We start from the raw sequence: 18,401 nt of genomic DNA on the forward strand, positions 1-18,401 counted from the left end.
AACGAATCAGTTTTTGAGTCAAACCTAATAAAAATATAAAATATATAAAGAAAAGAAAAAAGTATTAGAGAAAAATTAGATGACCCCCAAATATCTTGCTCCTCAACTGAACTCAGGTGCAAGCGAGTGTTTTTTTGTTATTACACATGGGCAGATCGGTGACTACGAGAGCAACACAGCATCTGACAGTGCTAAAGAAATAGTGTTCATGTGCTATAATGCAATTACTACTAAAATTAATAATACAATAGCCATCAATGTTTTACATATAATTTCAGGTTTCTTCTTTTTTTTTTTTTTTTTTTGAGACAGAGTCTCATTCTGTCGCCCAGGTTGGAATACTATAGCGTGATCTCAGCTCACTGTAGCCTCTGCCTCCCAGGTTCAAGTTATTCTCCTGCCTCAGCCTCTCGAGTAACTGGGATTACATGTGCTTGCCACCATACCTGGCTAATTTTTTGTATTTTTAGTGGAGACGGAGTTTTGCCATGTTGGCCAGGCTGGTCTTGAACTCTTGAACTCAGGTTATTCACCTGCCTTGGCCTCCCAAAGTGTTGGGATTACAGGCATGAGCCACTGCACCTGGCCATGATTTCAGGTTTGTTCTTGTACCCCAGAAATAATTCTTTGATGTTAATATTCATTTTCTCCTCAACTAAATATTGATTTCAATTTATTGACTTTATGCCAAAATGTTTATTTGGTATACTTCTAGTAGTGCTACATATTTAGTAAATATGTATAGATAATATATATTTATATATAAATACTTATATTTATATTTCATATGAATATGAAAAAATATATATATACATATATTTTTAAGTGACAGAGTCTTGCTATGTTTCCCAGGCTGGTCTCAAGTTATCCTTCTGCCTCATCCTCCTGAGTAGCTGGGATTACAAGCCTGAGCCACCATATCTGGCTTAGTGCTACATACTGTAATCTTCCTCAACCTGCTTTTTTGCTCAACTTTTTATCTGTGAGATTAACTATTGTTGTTATATGTAGTTCAAGTTGTTCAGTTTCATAAGTGCTGTGTAGTTTAGTATGAATTATATGTATAATTCATTTAACTCTCTTTTTATTGATGGAAATGTAGTTCATTTTCAAATTTTTGTAATTCCATTGTTGCTATGTATGTTTATGTACATATTATCTTGTGAGTGCTTCTCTAATATTTGTACTTAGAAGCAGAAGTGACATGCTGGGTCAAAAGGTGCTATTGTTTTTAAGGTGAGCTTTTGAGTTCGTAAAAATGGATAAGCATGTGTAGGGAAAGTGTATAATTCTAGGAGATAACCTTTTTTTGCTTCCCTTTTTTGTTATAGTTTGGGACCTGCTTAAGAACAATTTTCTTCAAATTTATTTTTTATTTTTTATTTTTTACTTTTTTTTGAGACAGAGTCTCACTCTATTGCCCAGGCTGGAGTACAGTGGCATGATCTCAGCTCACTGCAACCTCTGCCTCCCAGGTTCAAGCAATTCTCCTGTCTCAGCCTCTCGAGTAGCTAGGACTACAGGTGCCCGCCACCATACCTGGCTAATTTTTGTATTTTTAGTAGAGACAGGGTTTCACCATATTGAGCAGGCTGGTCTTGAACTCCTAACCTCAGGTGATCTGCCCACCTCAGCCTCCCAAAATGCTGGGATTACAGGCATAAGCCACCGCGCCTAGCCATTTGTTTTTGAGATGGAGTCTTGCTCTGTCTCCCAGGCTGGAGTGCAATGGAGTGATCTCAGCCCACTGCAACCTCTGCCTCTCGGGTCCCAGCGATTCTCCTGCCTCAGCCTCCTGAGTAGCTGGAATTACAGGCGCCCACCACCACACCGGGCTAATTTTTGTGATTTTAGTAGAGAGAGAGTTTCACCATGTTGGCCAGGCTGGTCTGGAATTCCTGACCTCAGGTCATCTGCCAGGCTCGGCCTCCCAAAGTGCTGGGATTACAGGTGTGAGCCACCTGTAATTTTAAAAATTTAAAATTTTAAATTACTTATTTTTTATTGCTGCTGAACAAACTAAATTTATTTATTTAAAAAAATTGATATGAAATTATAAGAATTTATACAACGTAATGTTTTAAAGTATATCTTACATTGTGGAATGGTTAAAGCTAGCTAATTAACAAATACATTACCTCATATAGTTATCATTTTTGTAGTGAGAACACTTAACATCCACTCTCTTAGCATTTCTCAAGAATACAATATTATTGTCTTTAACTATAGTCACCATGCTGTACAATAGATCTCTTGAATTTATTCCTTGTTTAAGAGCAGTTGGATGCAATGGTTGCCATGGTAAATACTTTTCATGAGAACTAAGTATTGTTGAAAGCTGTTATAATTTACCATTATTTAGTTTCAGAGTGGCTTGCATGTTTTTACTTTCCCCCTTCATTTAAATATTTTATCTGCATCAGAATTTCTTTTTAAAAATTTTCTCTGGGAAAGACATACTGTTTTATATACTTTTAGCCTGACTCTGACCTCACATTTTAGGCTGTTCACAGGTAGCATCTCAGGCTTCAGCAGTTCAGGAAAAAAGGGCAATTGAGACATCTTATCATGGAGGGGTGTTTATGAATGCTTACACTATAAATGTGCTCAATAGCATAGTAATGAAATCAGATTTTATTCAAACTCTCAAAGACAAAATGTAAATGCAGCTTTATGGCATAGGTGAGTTCTGCAGCTGTGGCAACGTCTCCTGTTGACAGGTGTCCTGTGGCTTATGTTGTTAATTGATACCATGGTACTCAAAGATAGCGAGATAATGAAATGAATTATTCTTTTTTTTTTTTTTTTTTTTTCTGAGACAGAGTCTCGCACTTTTGCCCAGGCTGGAGTGTAATGGTGCTACCTCGGCTCACTGCAACCTTTGCCTCCTGGGTTCAAGCGATTCTCCTGCCTCAACCTCCCGAGTAGCTGGAATTACAGGCATGCACCACCACACCTGGCTAATTTTTGCATTTTTAGTAGACACGGGGTTTCACCATGTTGGCCAGGCTGGTCTTGAACTCCTGACCTCAGGTGATCCGCCTGCCTCAGCCTCCCAAAGTGCTTAGATTACAGGCGTGAGCCACTGCACCTAGCCATGAATTATTCTTTTCTTTTTTTTTTTTTTAATAAAAAGTAAACTTTAATGTTGAAAACGCAAACTTGGGGAGATCACACACAGGGCTGTCACTTCACACTTGGAGGGTTGCACAGCGCCGGCCATGAATTATTCTTAAAAAGAAAAAGACCTAACACAAAAAATGACATCAAGAACTTCAGTGGAGGCCGGGCGTGGTGGCTCACGCCTGTATTCCCAACACTTTGGGAGGCTGAGGCAGGAGGATCACAAAGTCAGGAGATCGAGACCATCCTGGCTAACGGTGAAACCCGTCTCCACTAAAAATACAAAAAAAAAAAAAAGAGCTGGGCGTGGTGGTGGGCGCCTGTAGTCCCAGCTACTCGGGAGGCTGAGGCAGGAGAATGGCAGGAACCCTGGAGGCGTAGCTTGCGGTGAGCCAAGATAGTGCCACTGCACTCCAGCCTGGACGAGAGTGAGACTCCGTCTCAAAAAAAAAAAAAAAAAAAAAAAAAAAAGAACTTCAGTGGATACACACAGGATTGAGAAACATGAAGAAGAAGGATTTGTGTTGAAATCATATACTCATAAAAATAGCCAACCCAAAAGAGCCAAAAATATTCTGGTATATTTTAGTCACAGGGTTGGAGATTTGTATCCTTTTAGGACAACTTTTGCTCTTGTCCCTCAAAAAAGAAAACTTCTTATTGTCCAGTGTGATATTGTGGGTTTATCTGCTTTTTCCTTTTTTTCTAGAATGAATGATAATCCTGCCCATTAGTGAGTTATCAATATACATTGAGCTCTCTGCTCTCTTTCCTCCTTGTCTCTCTCCATCCCTCCTTCTTTCTCCCTCTTTGTCTCCTTCCCTCCCTCCTTTGTCCCCCCATTCTTTCTCTTTCTCCTTCCCTCCCTACCTCCTTTTCTTCCTTCCTTCGTTTTTAGTTTAAGACCATTCCAAAGGCATCATTGATGTGATGATGGCATAGGTGTAGATGACAGTGGGTGGGAAAGTTGAAAGAAATGGAGATGATATATTTGAGATGGGGTCATGAAAAATTCTGGATCATTCATTCTGAGTAATTTTTTGCTTTCTCTTTTATTAGTAATAAATGATAACTTTAAACTCTTAGTATATATTGGTCACTGAGTGTTTCACATAGCTAATTTTTATATCCCGAACTAGCTTCTGAAAAACAGGGACTATTAATTGTGCTTTCTGTGTCATCACAGGATCCAAAAGGAAAACTCCTCCAAGGTCCATTTTTTACATTTAGGGGTACATTACATACATACTGAAAACTCATCTTCTTCAGGAATCCTTTATGAATTCACCCCCTTGTCTTCAGTCTCTTCCATTTTTAAAAATTTTAAATTAAAAATACAGAAAAGTATAAAGTTTTCTTGCCTTATGGAATTGAGAGTTGCGCGACTTCGGCTCACTATAAGCTCCACCTCCCAGGCTCACACCATTCTCCTGCCTCAGCCTCCCTAGTAGCTGGGACTACAGGTATGTGCCACCACGCCCAGCTAATTTTTGTATTTTTAGTAGAGACAGGGTTTCACCGTGTTAGCCGCGATGGTCTCGATCTCCTGACCTCGTGATCCGCCCGCCTCGGCCTTCCAAAGTGCTGGGATTACAGGCGTGAGCCACCGAGCCCGGCCTGCCTGCCCGCCCCCCTCTCTCCCTCCCTCCCTCCTTTTCTTTCTTTCGTGTTACTCTGTCGCCCAGGCTGGAGCGCAGTGGTGCGATCTTGGCTCACTACAAGCTCCACCCCCCGGGCTCACACCATTCTCCTGACTCCGCCTCCCGAGTAGCTGGGACTACAGGCATGTGCCACCACGCCCAGCTAATTTTTGTATTTTTAGTAGAAACGGGGTTTCACCATGTTAGCCAGGATGGTCTCGATCTTCTGACCTCGTGACCCGCCCACCTCAGCCTCCCAAAGTGCTGAGATTACAGGTGTGAGCCACCACGGCCGGCCTGCCGTCCGTCCCTCCCTCCCTCCCTCCCTCCCTCCCTCCCTTCCTTCCTCCCTCCCTCCCTCCCTCCCTTTTCTGATGGAGTTCTTGCTGCTTGCTCTTAATCTTGGGACTTCCAGTTTTCCCTGCTGGATTGGGGTATGCCAGGTGGCAGCTGTATCCCCAGACACCAGGCCTTGAAGAAGTGGTCTGTGAGTCCCCTCTAGCCGTCAGATCTAGTGGGATGCTGTCTTCTAGATATATCTTGACTTCTCCCTGCTACAATTCTGCATCTTAGTCTCTTGGTAACTGTATTAATCTGTTCTCACAGTGTGATAAAGAACTACCTGAGACTGGGTAATTTATGAAGAAAGAGATTTAATTGACTCACAGTTCCACAGGTTGTACAGGAAGCATGGCTGGGTGGCCTCAGGAAATTTACAATCATGGCAGAAGGTGAAGGGGAAGCAAGCAGGCCTTATGGCAGAGCAGGATAAAGAAAGGGGAGGTGCTACCCAACCAGATCTCAGGAAAACTCACTCATTATCTTTCTTTCTTTCTTTTTTTTTTTTTTTTGAGATGGAGTCTCGCTGGAACTCCTGGCCTCAAGCGATCCACCTGCCCTGACCTCCCAAAGTGCTGGGATTACAGGTATGAGCCACTGCACCCAGCCAGGAGAATAAAAATATATAGTAGGTGGGAGCTTTCATTGCCCCTAATCTGGAAAAACTCAGTGACCTGCCAAGTAACAAAAAATCCTCCTATAATTGGGAGGATTAATTATTTCTGGTACTGAGATATACATTGGATGTGGTATATATCTTCATTTTTAATTTTTCTATGAAGACTTTGTGAATCTCCTGTATCTAATAGTTTAAATATATTTTGAGTACGTTAAATGAAACCCTAATGATGTATGATTTGGAGGTTTTCTTTTGCTTCAAAGAACAAAATCTATATGCTGTCACTTTAAATCTTTTCCCTCTTTCTTTATTTGAAGGCAGAAGTAATCAAGATATTTTCTCTAGGGCATTTTGGGGACCTGGCACTAATCTTAAGCAGGTGGCATATGTGACTAACCTGTGTGTTGTGAGTCAGGGATGCTGATAAAAGCCTCCTATGTTTTTCCACCAGCCTCTCATATTTTCTTTCTTTTTTTTTATTTTTTGAGACAAGGTTTTACTGTGTCACCCAGGATGGAGTACAGTGGTACAATCTCGGCTCACTACAACTTCTGCATCCTGGGCTCTAGCAATCCTCCCATCTCAGCCTCCCCAGTAACTGGGACCACAGGTGTGCACCATCACGCCTGGCTAACTTTTGTATTTTTGGTAGAGACAAGGTTTCACCATGTTACCCAGGCTGATCTTGAACTTCTCACCTCAAGTTATCCACCTGCCTTGGCCACCCAAAGTGCTGGGATTACAGGCATGAGCCACTGCACCCAATGCTCTCTCATATTTTCTAAAATACCACTATCAGACTTATGTTTGTTTGGTCTTTAGAAATATGAATATTCTTTGGAAAGGGAAACCATCTCGGTGATGATTTGTTTATTAGATAGCTGTCCATGTTTGACATCTGGCTAGGAGCAAGAGTTTGAAGAAATACAAAATAGGTAAGTTGGAAAGGATACTAGGAGGTATGATAGAAGAAGAAGAGGAAACTTCCTTGTAATTTTGCCTAGGATGAGCCCTTAATGTAATTAAGGATGGTCCTTCCTCTTCTTCCCCCAGGATTTTAAGACCTGCTTTCCTTTTCTTCCATCTTTTCTTCTTCCCAGAATAAGAAGTTCAAGAGGTTTTGAGATATAGTGGCTCATGCCTGTAATCCCAGTGCTTTGCCAGGCCAAGGCAGGATAATCACTTGAGGCTAGGATTTCAAGACCAGCCTGGGTAAAATACCAAGACCTGGTATCTACAAAAATTATTTTAAAAAATAAGTCAGGTGAGGTGGCATGTGCCTGTAGTCCTAGCTACTTGGAAGGCTGAGGCAGGAGGGACACCTAGCCCAGGAGTTTGAAGCTGCAGTGAGCTATGATTGGTGCCACTGCATTCCAGCCTGGGTGACACAGTAAGACCCCATTTCAAATATACAAAACATAATGACAACAACAAACAAAAGGTTTGGGGCCATAAAAAAGAATTATTATAAAAATTGACTAAAAGGGAAAAGTCATTTGTACTACATAGGAAATGTCCCCTAAAGGAAATTCTCAGTAAAATTTTCCTCCAATGAGTCTCAATTATATTAGAATTTTTCCTTTCAGGCAATCTTTATTTAAATTATCCTACTTAAAAATCAAATTACGAATCTCTAAAACTGTGATTTCCAAAAACAATGAAGTTTCTTAAAATGAGATTATACATCAGCAGCAGTGGCACCAGCTTAAATAAATTTTGTAATGGAATTGTCAGCATTGCTCATATGTTTAGGGCAAAACTTCTGCCAAATTTTGTAAGATAACAATCAAGTACTGCATGACCTTGATAGATTATTTTCTTATTTTAGTAAAACCACATTCTGCTTTGAGAAAGGTCAAACTCAGAGCAAGGGTACAGCTTCCTCTTTACTGGTCTTTCATGAGTTTGTCATCTGATACAGGGACATGGTTAGGTCAAAGGGGGAATGTGCTTTATCTAGACAGTTTAAAATTTCTTCTCAAAGTACCTAATCCTTTGGGGCAAATTTTCATAGATTTATATTGCTTTTTCTCTGGTGAATGATGCTAAATTTTATTACTTTGAAAGTTACTGACTATTCTGTGATTAAAGAAAAAAGAATTTTTTTTTTTTCTTTTTTGAGACAGAGTCTCGCTCTGTCGCCCAGGGTATGGGCGAAAATGCAAGAAAGAATAAAGAAGAATACCCATATAATCCCAAATCCCACCTGCCCTGATAGATTATTTAGTATTAACATAGTGACCCATTTCCTTTTAACTTTTTTTAGGGTGCGTCGCTGAAATCATTGGTGGGTAAAGTTTTGCATATACGCACTGCTTTTTGAAAAGTAATGGATCCAGATTGTGTTGCTCTTCACAAAAAGAGCCTGGGACAAATGGAAAGGTAGACTATGTTCTTGGTAGGAAGCCTAACAGCATCAAGATGTTAGCCGATTAGAGATTAGCGGTATCCATTAAAATTACAATTGTGCATTTAAAAAAAACCAAAATCATATCCTTTGCAGCAACATAGTTGCAGCTGGAGGCCATTATCCTAAGCAAATTAATGCAGGAACAGAAAACCAAATACTGCATGTTCTTACTTATAAGTAGGAGCTAAACATTGGGTACCCATGGACATAAAGGCGGCAACAAAGACACTGGGGACTACTTAAAATTATTATTATTATTATTATATTGTTGTTATTATTTTTTTGAGATGGTGTCTCACTCTGTCTCCCAGGCTGGAGTGCAGTGACACAATCTCGGCTCACTGCAAGCTCCGCCTTCTGTGTTCACGCCATTCTCCTGCTTCAGCCTCCTGAGTAGCTGGGACTACAGGCACCCGCCACCAAGCCCAGCTAATTTTTTGTATTTTTAGTAGAGATGGGGTTTTCACCATATTAGCCGGGATTGTCTTGATCTCCTGACCTCGTCATCTGCCCGCCTCGGCCTCCCAAAGTGCTGGAATTACAGGCATGAGCCACCGTGCCTGGCCCAAAAGTTGAAATTATTTTTAAAAATTACAAGTGTATGTACATTTGGACCCAGCATTCTATTATACTTTTAATAATGATTTCTAGAGATAGTATTGAATGAATATTATTCATTGCTTTTTTTTTTTGTAATAGCAAAAGAAATGGTCACTTCAGAAATTTTTTTTTTTTTTTTTTTTTTTTTTTTGAGGCGGAGTCTCGCTCTGTCGCCCAGGCTGGAGTGCAATGGCGCGATCTCGGCTCACTGCAAGCTCCGCCTCCCGGGTTCCCGCCATTCTCCTGCCTCAGCCTCCCGAGTAGCTGGGACTACAGGCGCCGCCACCACGCCCGGCTAATTTTTTTGTATTTTTAGTGGAGACGGGTTTTCATTGTGTTAGCCAGGATGGTCTCGATCTCCTGACCTCCTGATGCGCCCGTCTCGGCCTCCCAAAGTGCTGGGATTACAGGCGTGAGCCACCGCGCCCGGCCCAGAAAAGTTTTTTAGAAAAAAAATTGGAAGCAACATAAATGTCAATCAGTATAGACCTTGTTAAATTATTTATGGCATAGCTACACTGTGGAATACTATATAGCTATTAAAAAATGAGTAAGTGCTTTTGTATTGATTTAGACAGATCTTCAAGATCTATTAAATGCAAAAAGTAACTTACTGGAGAAATGTGTATAGTCTTTTATAATTTGTATAAAAAAGGAAGAGGACAAAGAATGTATGTATATTGTCTTTGACTAGGAACAGCCTTCTGGAAGGCCAGACAAGAAAATACTAGTATTGACAACCCATTTGAGGCTGAGAATGGAAACCAGTGGGCCCTGGAGCGGAGTAGGGGTGAGACTTCCTATTGTGTATATTTTTATATTTGTTTGCTGCTTGGACAATGTGAATGAATGAATGCGTTATCTATTCACATTAGATTAAAGTAGAAATAAAGAATGTGTGGGCTGGGTGCAGTGGCTCATGCCTGTAATCCCAGCACTTTGGGAGGCCGAGTTGGGCAGATCACCTGAGGTCAGGAGTTCAAGACCTGCCTGGCCAACATGGAGAAACCCCATCTCTACAAAAATTAGCTGGGCATGATGGTGGGCACCTGTAATCCCAGCTACTCAGGAGGCTGAGGCAGGAGAATCGCTTGAACCCAGGAGATGGAGGTTGCAGTGAGCCAAGATCGCGCCATTGTACTCCAGCCTGGGAGACACAGCGAGACTCCGTCTTAAAAAAACAAAACAAAACAAAACAATGTGTGGTTCTTTGCTAAGATGATTAAGATGATACTATCGACCCATTATCAGTAGGACTTTAATTTTTAGTTTAATTATAACAGTGATACATTTGCACTGAATCACAATACCACATTTATTCAATTTTAAGATGTATTTTTTCCACTTATTAAAATTTTTGAAATGAGTGGTTTCCCCCTGCCTATTACATATAAATATACCATGCTTAATTTTGCTGTTTGGCTGTTACTGAACATTCAGGTCATTTCTAGGTTTTTTTCTTTCATTTTCATTTTGAATAATTGTCTCATATTGGTTATTTAATCATTAAAATTTTTTTTTCTCTCTCAACAATTAGAAACCAGGTTGCAATGCTACAATATGGTGTGGCACTTAAAAATATGGGCTCTGAAATCACACTGCTGGGTTTCGATCCTGACCCTCCTAGTATCTCCAGGCTGAGTAGTGTTGGCAGTAACCCAAGTCTCCTAATTTGTGGGGCGGATTTAGCACCATGCTTGGCACCAGCATAAGCATTTAGTTAATATTATTTTTTTGTCACAAAAATATTTCTTGATATATAAGAATTATCTCTAGTACAGATTTCGGGAAATTGTATTATTTAACAAAAGGGCATAAACACTTTAGGACCCTTGACAGGTATTGATAAATTGTTTTTTCACAAATTCTTGTCGATGTGTTTGCCTATCAGCAGTATCATACCAACAACCAGTATGATATTTTTAACCCCCTTTGAATTAGAGAGGCGATAATATTTAAATATTTGATTTTTAAACTACTAGATTGATGGAAGTTTCTTTTTTAAATTCCATATATTTAATTGCCATTTAGATTTCTTCTTGTGTGAATTTGTTTATTAATGACTTCTATGTCATTTTCTAACGTAGTCTTAATGTTTATCTGATTATATGAACTGGATACAACACTGATACTTTAACTTTACATTGTTTTATGCATTTTAACTTGTTTTAAAGGAGATTTTTAAATGAACTCAGATTACCTTTTAAATTAAAAATATGAAGATAGTATTCAAACAAAAGGGTATCTATAACATATTGCACAATTTAAAGACTAATAATAAGCTGGGCTCAGTGGTTCACCCCTGTAATCCCAGCACTTTGGGAGGCTGAGGTGGGAGGATTGCTTGAGGTCAGGAGTTCGAGACCAGCCTGGCTAATATGGTGGAACCTTGTCTCTATTGAAAATACAAAAGTTAGCTAAGCATGGCGGTGCACACCTGTAATCCCAGCTACTCTGGAGGCTGAGGCATGAGAATCGCTTGAACCTGGGAGGCAGAGGTTGCAGTAAGATGAGATTGAGATTGCACCACTGCACTCCAGCCTGGGTGATGGTGAGACTCTGTCTCAAAAAAAAAAAAAAAAAAAAAAAGACTAATAATAAAATTAACACCTCTACACCCCACATTCAGCTTAAGAAGTAGAACATTAGCAGTACTTTGGAAAGCACTATGTAAAACTCTCCAGTCTCAACCGTCCCAGTCTTGGGGTTACCAGTCGTAAATTTTATGCCTTGCTTTTCTTTGTAGTATTACCATACGCGTGTGTGTGTGTGTCTAAATAATATATTGCTTGATATTTCCTGTTTTCAACTTTTGCATCAATGCAATTATAGTGTATGCTTGCTTCTATGACCTCATGCAGTACAGTTCTATCATATATCAGGTCTGTACATGAGTCTGTTCTCCTGGTGGATTTGTCTCTGATCAATACCACTAAGTCTTAAATATTATAGCTTCATACTAAGTCTTAATATCCAGTAGGGCATCTGTTCTTCAGGAGTGTCTTGCCTATACTCAGCACTTAGTTCTTTCATATAAATGCTAGAAAAAACTTGTAAAGTTTAATTAAAAAAAAAAAACCTAATGGCGTATGATTCAGAATTGCATGGAATCTATAAATCAGTTTGAGAGAACAGACATCTTTATGATGTTCTGTTTATGAAAAAGGTATGTCTTAGCTAGGTGTGGTGATTCACACCTACAATCCCAGCACTTTTGGAGGCCGAGGCAGGAGGATTACTTGAGGCCAGAAGTTCGAGACCAGCCTGGGAAAGATGGTGAGACTGTGTCTCTACACAAAATACAAAATTAGCTGGGCATGATGGCATATGCCTGTAGTCCCAGCTACTTGGGAGGCTGAGGCAAGAGGATTGCTTTAGCCCAGAAGATTGAGGCAGCAATGAGGCATGGTTGCACTGCTGCACTCCAGCCTGGGCTAAGAGTGAGATCTCACCTAAAAAAAACCCAAAAAAACAAAAAACCTGATATGTCTTTCCATTTATATTTGCAGTAGACAGAATAATGCCACCTGCCAAGATGTCCATGTCCTAATGCCCAGAGCCTGTGATATGTTACATTACATCTGAGTTATCTAGATGGGCCCAATGTAATCACAAGGGTTTTATAAGAGGGAGACAAGAGGGTCAAAGTCAGAGAGAAGATGTGAGGACTGAAGCAGGGTTTGAATTTGAAGATCGAGAAAGGGGCCACTAGCCAAGAAATGCAGGCAGCCTGTATCACATGGAAAAGGCAATGAAAAGGTTCTCTCCTAGAGCCTCCAGGAAGAATGTGGCTATGACAACTTGATTTTGGCCCATAAAACTCTCTCCTACTACTGACCTCCAGAACAGTAAGATAATAAACTTGGGTTGTTTTAAGATGCGAAGTTTGTGGTCATGTGTTACAGCAGCAATAGGACACAAATGCAATATTGTTCTACACATAGCTGTTACACAAATAACTTGCTGGATTTATTTCTAATCACTTTATAGTTTTCATTGCCATTTTAATGGTATTTTAAAAACTAATGTTATTATATCTTGTACTTTATAGAAATGCTGTTGGTATTTGTGAACTGATTTTTGTGTCTAAGAACCTTACTTATTCTAAGAATTTATCTGGAGATTATTCCATCAGATTCTGTCATTTTCAAATAACCACAGTTTTCTTTCTACTTTTCCAGTTATTTCTTTCTTATCTTATTGGGCTGCTTAGACCCCAGTACAATATTTGATAGATGTGATGATAGTGGCCATCATTTTTAAATGTCTGATTTTAATGGATATGATTTTAATGTACCACCTGCTAGAGGGTTTTTGAAGATACTCTTTTTCTCTTTGTACTGTATTCTGAGAAACTTCTTGACTTCTATCTTCTAGTATACTAATGTTTTTTTTTTAGTTAAAATATTTTTTACTTTTTAAGATAGAGACGGGTTCTCACTGTGTTGGCCAGGTTGGTCTTGGAGTCCTGGGCTCAAACAATCCACTTGCCTCGGCCTCCCAAAGTGCTGGGATTACAGGGATATGCCACTGTGCCTGGCCTGATTCTCTCGCTCTCTCTTTTTTTTTTTTGTCATGGCAGCCTATTGTTAAATTTTCATGTTTTTAATATGCTAACCAGTCCCTTTGATTTTTTATTTCAATTAAAATTTTTAATTTTTAGTTATTCTAATTGTTCAGATCTGCTTTGTCAGTTTTTATATTCTCCTGTTTATACTTTCAATGTTAAATACATTCTATATATTTATAAAATAAATCTATAATTGATCATCTAATATCAAAAGTTTTTGCAAACTGATTTTGCTGTTGTTTCTGATGACTCTCACATATTGTGGCTTGTTTCTTTGTGTGTTATATAATTTTTTATTGTGAGGTCATGTTCCTTGGAACTTTGTGAGAATTCTTTGAAGTCTGACTTTAAAGTGTGTCCTGCCAAACATAATTTGCTTATACCTGCTTGCACTGTAAGAAAACCTGATTCCAGGCCGGGCACGGTGGCTCATGCCTGTAATTCCAGCACTTTGGGAGGCCGAGGCAGGTGGATCATGAGGTCAGGAGTTCAAGACCAGCCTGGTCAACATAGTGAAACGCCGTCTCTACTAAAAAATACAAAAATTAGCCAGACATGATGGCAGGTGCCTGTAGTCCTAGCTACTCAGGGGGCTGAGGCAGGAGAATAGCTTGAACCCAGGCGGTAGAAGTTGCAGTGAGCTGAGATTGCGCCACTGCACTCCAGCTTGGGCAACAGAGTGAGATTTTGTCTCAAAAACAAACAAAAAACAAAACAACAACAACAACGAAAAACCTGATTCCAACGATCCATTCACTAGCTGTGTAACTCTAGGCAGGTTACATAACCTCCTGGCCTCCCTTTCCTCATTGGTACAATGGGATACTGAGCATATACTTGGCTGGATAATGAGTTAATATGTATAAAGTGTTTAATGAACTGCTTGGCACATGGTGTGTTCTCAATATGTCAAATATCATTATTACTACTTAATTTTTTTTCCAGTTAGGCTGTCACTGAGTACAGCATACTGTGATATCACCAAGAATTATAGAGCACTGCTATAACATTACTTGACACGTAGCTTCAGATATGGCCATATCATCCTCTAAAATAAAGATCTATTTTCCCTAAGTTATTTCCTGAAAGTCTTAGATCACTGGAGAGGCTGGAGTTGGGGTTGGGAAGAGTGGAGGGGAAGTTGATGAGGAGAAATGGTGGAAGGATCTCTCTGGAGGGGCTGCTGCTGACATTACAGGGTCCCCCCAAAAATAAAGCTGGTTCACCATCTAATTGTCCTACAGAAAAGCCCTTGAGGCAACACACCTTGCCAATGCACCCAGAGCTTCCAAAGAGTCTTTTTAGGAGGCACTCTTAAAAACTAATGACCAGCCAAGGATTCCGACATTTCAAGAAAACCTGCAACGTGAAAGACACATACGAAAACAAACAGAGAAAAATGGAATTCAGATGTTAGAAGGCAGAGAGTTCTTGACCCTGAAAAGAGTAAAGTCGAGTTACAGTCACTGCTTGTAGAGCTGTTTGATCGGCAATGTTAGCACTGCCATGGCCACAGTCTCATATCACTAAGGATTAGATGCAAGCAACCCACCACCAGATTATAATGGCTTAAACAAATAGCCATTTATTATTGTCACAAAACAAGAAGTTGGAGGTAGCAGCTGCAAGCATTGGTTCAATATCCCAATTATGGCAGAAATGGCACCTTTGTGATTTTCTCCTTTGTTTCCTCATGGTCCAAGATGGTGACTGCAGTTTCAGGAATCATATCTTGTTAAAGGCTGATGCAGTCCCCATGCCCTTCTTTATGAGTGGGAAATCCTATACAGAGTATGAGGGAGGCTGTTAATGGGAGTAGTTTAACGGCTGCCAAGGGCTCAGAGAAATCTTTCCTCATATTTATAGAGCCCAATTTCTCATCAGAGGACTCTTGGCTTAGATTGGTGTTAAATGCAAGTAATCAGGTAATGATCATTGTGATGGTTAAAATTGAGTGTCAACTTGATTGGATTGAAGGATGCAAAATATTGTTCCTGGGTGTATCTGTGAGGGTGTTGCCAAAGGGGGGGTTAACATCTGAGTCAGAGGGCTGAGAAAGACAGACCCAGCCTCAACCTACGTGGGCACAATCTAATCAGCTGGCAGCATGGCCGTAATAAAAAGCAGGCAGAAGAATGAGGAAAGACTAGACTAGTTGAGTCTTCTGGCCTCTGTCTTTCTCCTGTGCTGGATGCTTCCTGCCCTCAAACATCAGACTCCAAGTTGTTCAGCTTTGGGACTCTTGGACTTTCGACCACAGGCTGCAGGCTGCACTGTTGGTTGCCCTACTTTTGAGATTTTGGGACTCAGACTGGCTTCCTTGCCCCTCAGCTTGCAGACGGCCCATTGTGGGACCTCACCTTGTGATTGTGTGAGTCAATACTCCTTAATAAACTCCCCTTTATATGTGTGTATTAGTTCTGTCCCTCTAGGGAACCCTAATACAATCATTTATAAATGAGTAGATTGTGCCACTGCTGACACCTGTTTGCCTAATGAAACTTCCTATCTAGTTAACTGACAGTGTGCCCTTGTGGGACTGTTATCACTAACATCAAAAGGATGGCGGGGGAGGGGAAAAATCCCACAGTGGGTCTTAAGAAGACAGTTCTACAAGCACATCACTTTTCAAAGGTTTAACACCATTTAAAAACCATTTCATGTTACATATGATATAGAAAACATCCACAAATGGTTTAAAAATATGTTGCTGTGACTATGTAAAGCTGGCAGTGTTCTGTGGAACTCTATAGAGTTTTCTAAGATCCTCAGGAGATTAATTCAGAGGTGAGCTAAGCTAACTTGGGAATCAGTCCCTGGAGCTGAGTTGTGGATGACAATAATTTCAACTTTTTCTTTTAAACATAACAAAGCTCAAGCACCATTATATAATGATAATGTAAATCAAAACCACTGGGGAAAAAATCACCCGTAATTCCACTACTTTAACAAATAAACCATTTTCATTTTTCCGTGTTCAGTCCATATATCTTTAATGGTGATTGGCATATTTCTTTAAAGGACAAATCACCAATCTAAATGCAAGCTGCTCTTGAGCTATGAGAGATGCTCACCGAGCATTTGGGGGATAGGGTCACACAAGAGGTTTGATTCACTGTCTCTAAAACTCTTCTGACACTTATAAAGTAGCAAAGTTTAAAAATCATAATTTGTGTACACATCTCATCTGTTCTAGATTATAATCTCTCAGAAGACAAATGAGAATCATGGTTTACTCACGGTTGCATTCCCTGAAATACCTAGTGTGTACCTTGTCCATAAAAGACAGTTAATAAATATTTATTGAAAAAGTGAATGGGGGCAGGACACCATGGCTCATGCCTGTAATCCCAGCACTTTGGGAGGCCAAGGCAGGTGGATCATCTGAGGTCAGGAGTTCAAGACCAACCTGGCCAGGATGGTGAAACTCCATCTGTACTAGAAATACAAAAAATTAACTGAGTGTGGTGGCATATGCCTGTAAGCCCAACTACTCAGGAGGCTGAGGCAGGAGAATTGCTTGAACCTGGGAGGCAGAGGTTGCAGTGAGCTGAGATCGCGCCACTGCCCTCTAGCCTGGGCGACAGAGTGAGACTCCATCTCAAAAAAAAAAAAAAAAAAAAGTGAATGGGGCTGATCACCATGGGGGTGTGGAGGCTAGGACTGGGACCAGGAGGTGACAGCAAGGCTGGCTGTTCCCCAGTTCCTTTCTGGTTTGGCCAGTAACACAGTCTTGCATGAGAAGAGGGCTGAAGGGAAAGGGAGTGTGGGACACTACCATCAGTTTTCTCAGTGCCGCTCTCTGGAGTCCCTGTCTGCTTCTGGCCACCCTAAGCTCTCATCTCTATTTACCTAGAGACCAGAGAAGAAACATTGTGCGATCTTTGAGACGCTCTACCCTCTGGTATCTACTTGCCAGGGTTGCTGTAAGGATTGCATGAGTTCATATATGTAAGCTGTTTGACAAAATGCTTGACATGTGGCGTATTCGGAGATTAGGTAGAGTCCATGAGGGCACAACCAGAGTAACTGACAGTCCTAGAAGAGGCATGCTAGAGACAGCCCCGAGCAGTTAGGGGCCCGAGGACAAGAAGTAATTTGGAGATAGCCAGTTAAACATTTACCAGCACACCCTGAATAGAGGTATGTGCTTGGACAAAAAGCCTTGTATTTAGAGACTTCAGGACGAAAATGCAAATGGACAAAACCATCAACTCCATCAGTGGGGGCAGCAGAATACCATGAGTGGCAGAGAGAAACAAACATTTCATTCAGGGGTCATCATCCAGGAATAAGACCAAACTAGTCCTTCCACAGCAGAGACCAGCAAAGATCCTGGATACCAACTGGATCTGAAGCCCCTCCCCTCAGTGCCCCAGAATGCTGCAATCCAGTATCACTGAGCCACCATCCTGAAGATGCCACTGGACATCTGTCCCCATGACTGAATCATCCCGAAGACTGTTTAAAAGCCAAGGCTATGAGACTTTTGATTGGCTGGTCAGTTTTCAAATAGTTGGAATCTAGAACCCGGTTCTCATCTCAGATTCACTTTTCCACCTTGACTTTTACTCCCCCTCAGCGAGGCACACATTGTCTTCTGGTGCTCACAGGCCACAGCAGTTAAATGATAGACATCTATTTGTTTTTGTCTTTTTCTCCATAGCGACCAATCCTGATGGACTATTCAACGATTGCTCCTCCTTGGCTTACCAGGCCTCATGCAAATCTGCTGACCCAAATGACCAATGAACTGCCTCTGAAGGAACCAAAGCGACGGGAGCTGTGGAGCTGAGGACCTCTCTCGAATCCCTCCAGGCTGAGAAATTAGTGGCCCACTTTTTCTGATGGTAAAATAATAATTACTTAGTATGATTAATATTATTAATAAAATTATTAAAGAATGTAAAGCTTGATGAAATCTTTTTGGGTGATAGGAAAATGAATTGCTATAGGATCTTGGGTTTTTGTACTGAAAAAGGAGAATTTTTTTTTTTTTTTTTTTTTTTTTTGAGATGGAGTCTTGCTCTGTTTTCCAGGCTGGAGTGCAGTGGTGCAGTCTCAGCTCACTGCAACCTCTGCCTCCTGGGTTTTAAGCAA

General features: G+C 40.5%; 1 long non-coding RNA gene across 3 annotated transcripts in view; it reads left to right on the top strand.

Annotated features, from left to right (window-relative positions):
• The window catches only part of LOC144333791 (uncharacterized), a 33,532-nt gene extending 15,333 nt beyond the window's left edge, over positions 1-18,199 (top strand). For all 3 annotated transcript variants that reach the window (XR_013402848.1, XR_013402847.1, XR_013402846.1), the window contains 3 exons: positions 5,618-5,689; positions 9,426-9,521; positions 17,968-18,199. This is a non-coding gene — a long non-coding RNA (uncharacterized LOC144333791). The remainder of the gene's footprint in view (positions 1-5,617; positions 5,690-9,425; positions 9,522-17,967) is intronic.
• The last annotated feature ends 202 nt before the right edge of the window (positions 18,200-18,401 follow it).

The sequence above is a fragment of the Macaca mulatta genome, chromosome 13 (assembly GCF_049350105.2).
Source record: "Macaca mulatta isolate MMU2019108-1 chromosome 13, T2T-MMU8v2.0, whole genome shotgun sequence".
Classification (NCBI taxonomy): Eukaryota; Metazoa; Chordata; class Mammalia; order Primates; family Cercopithecidae; genus Macaca; species Macaca mulatta.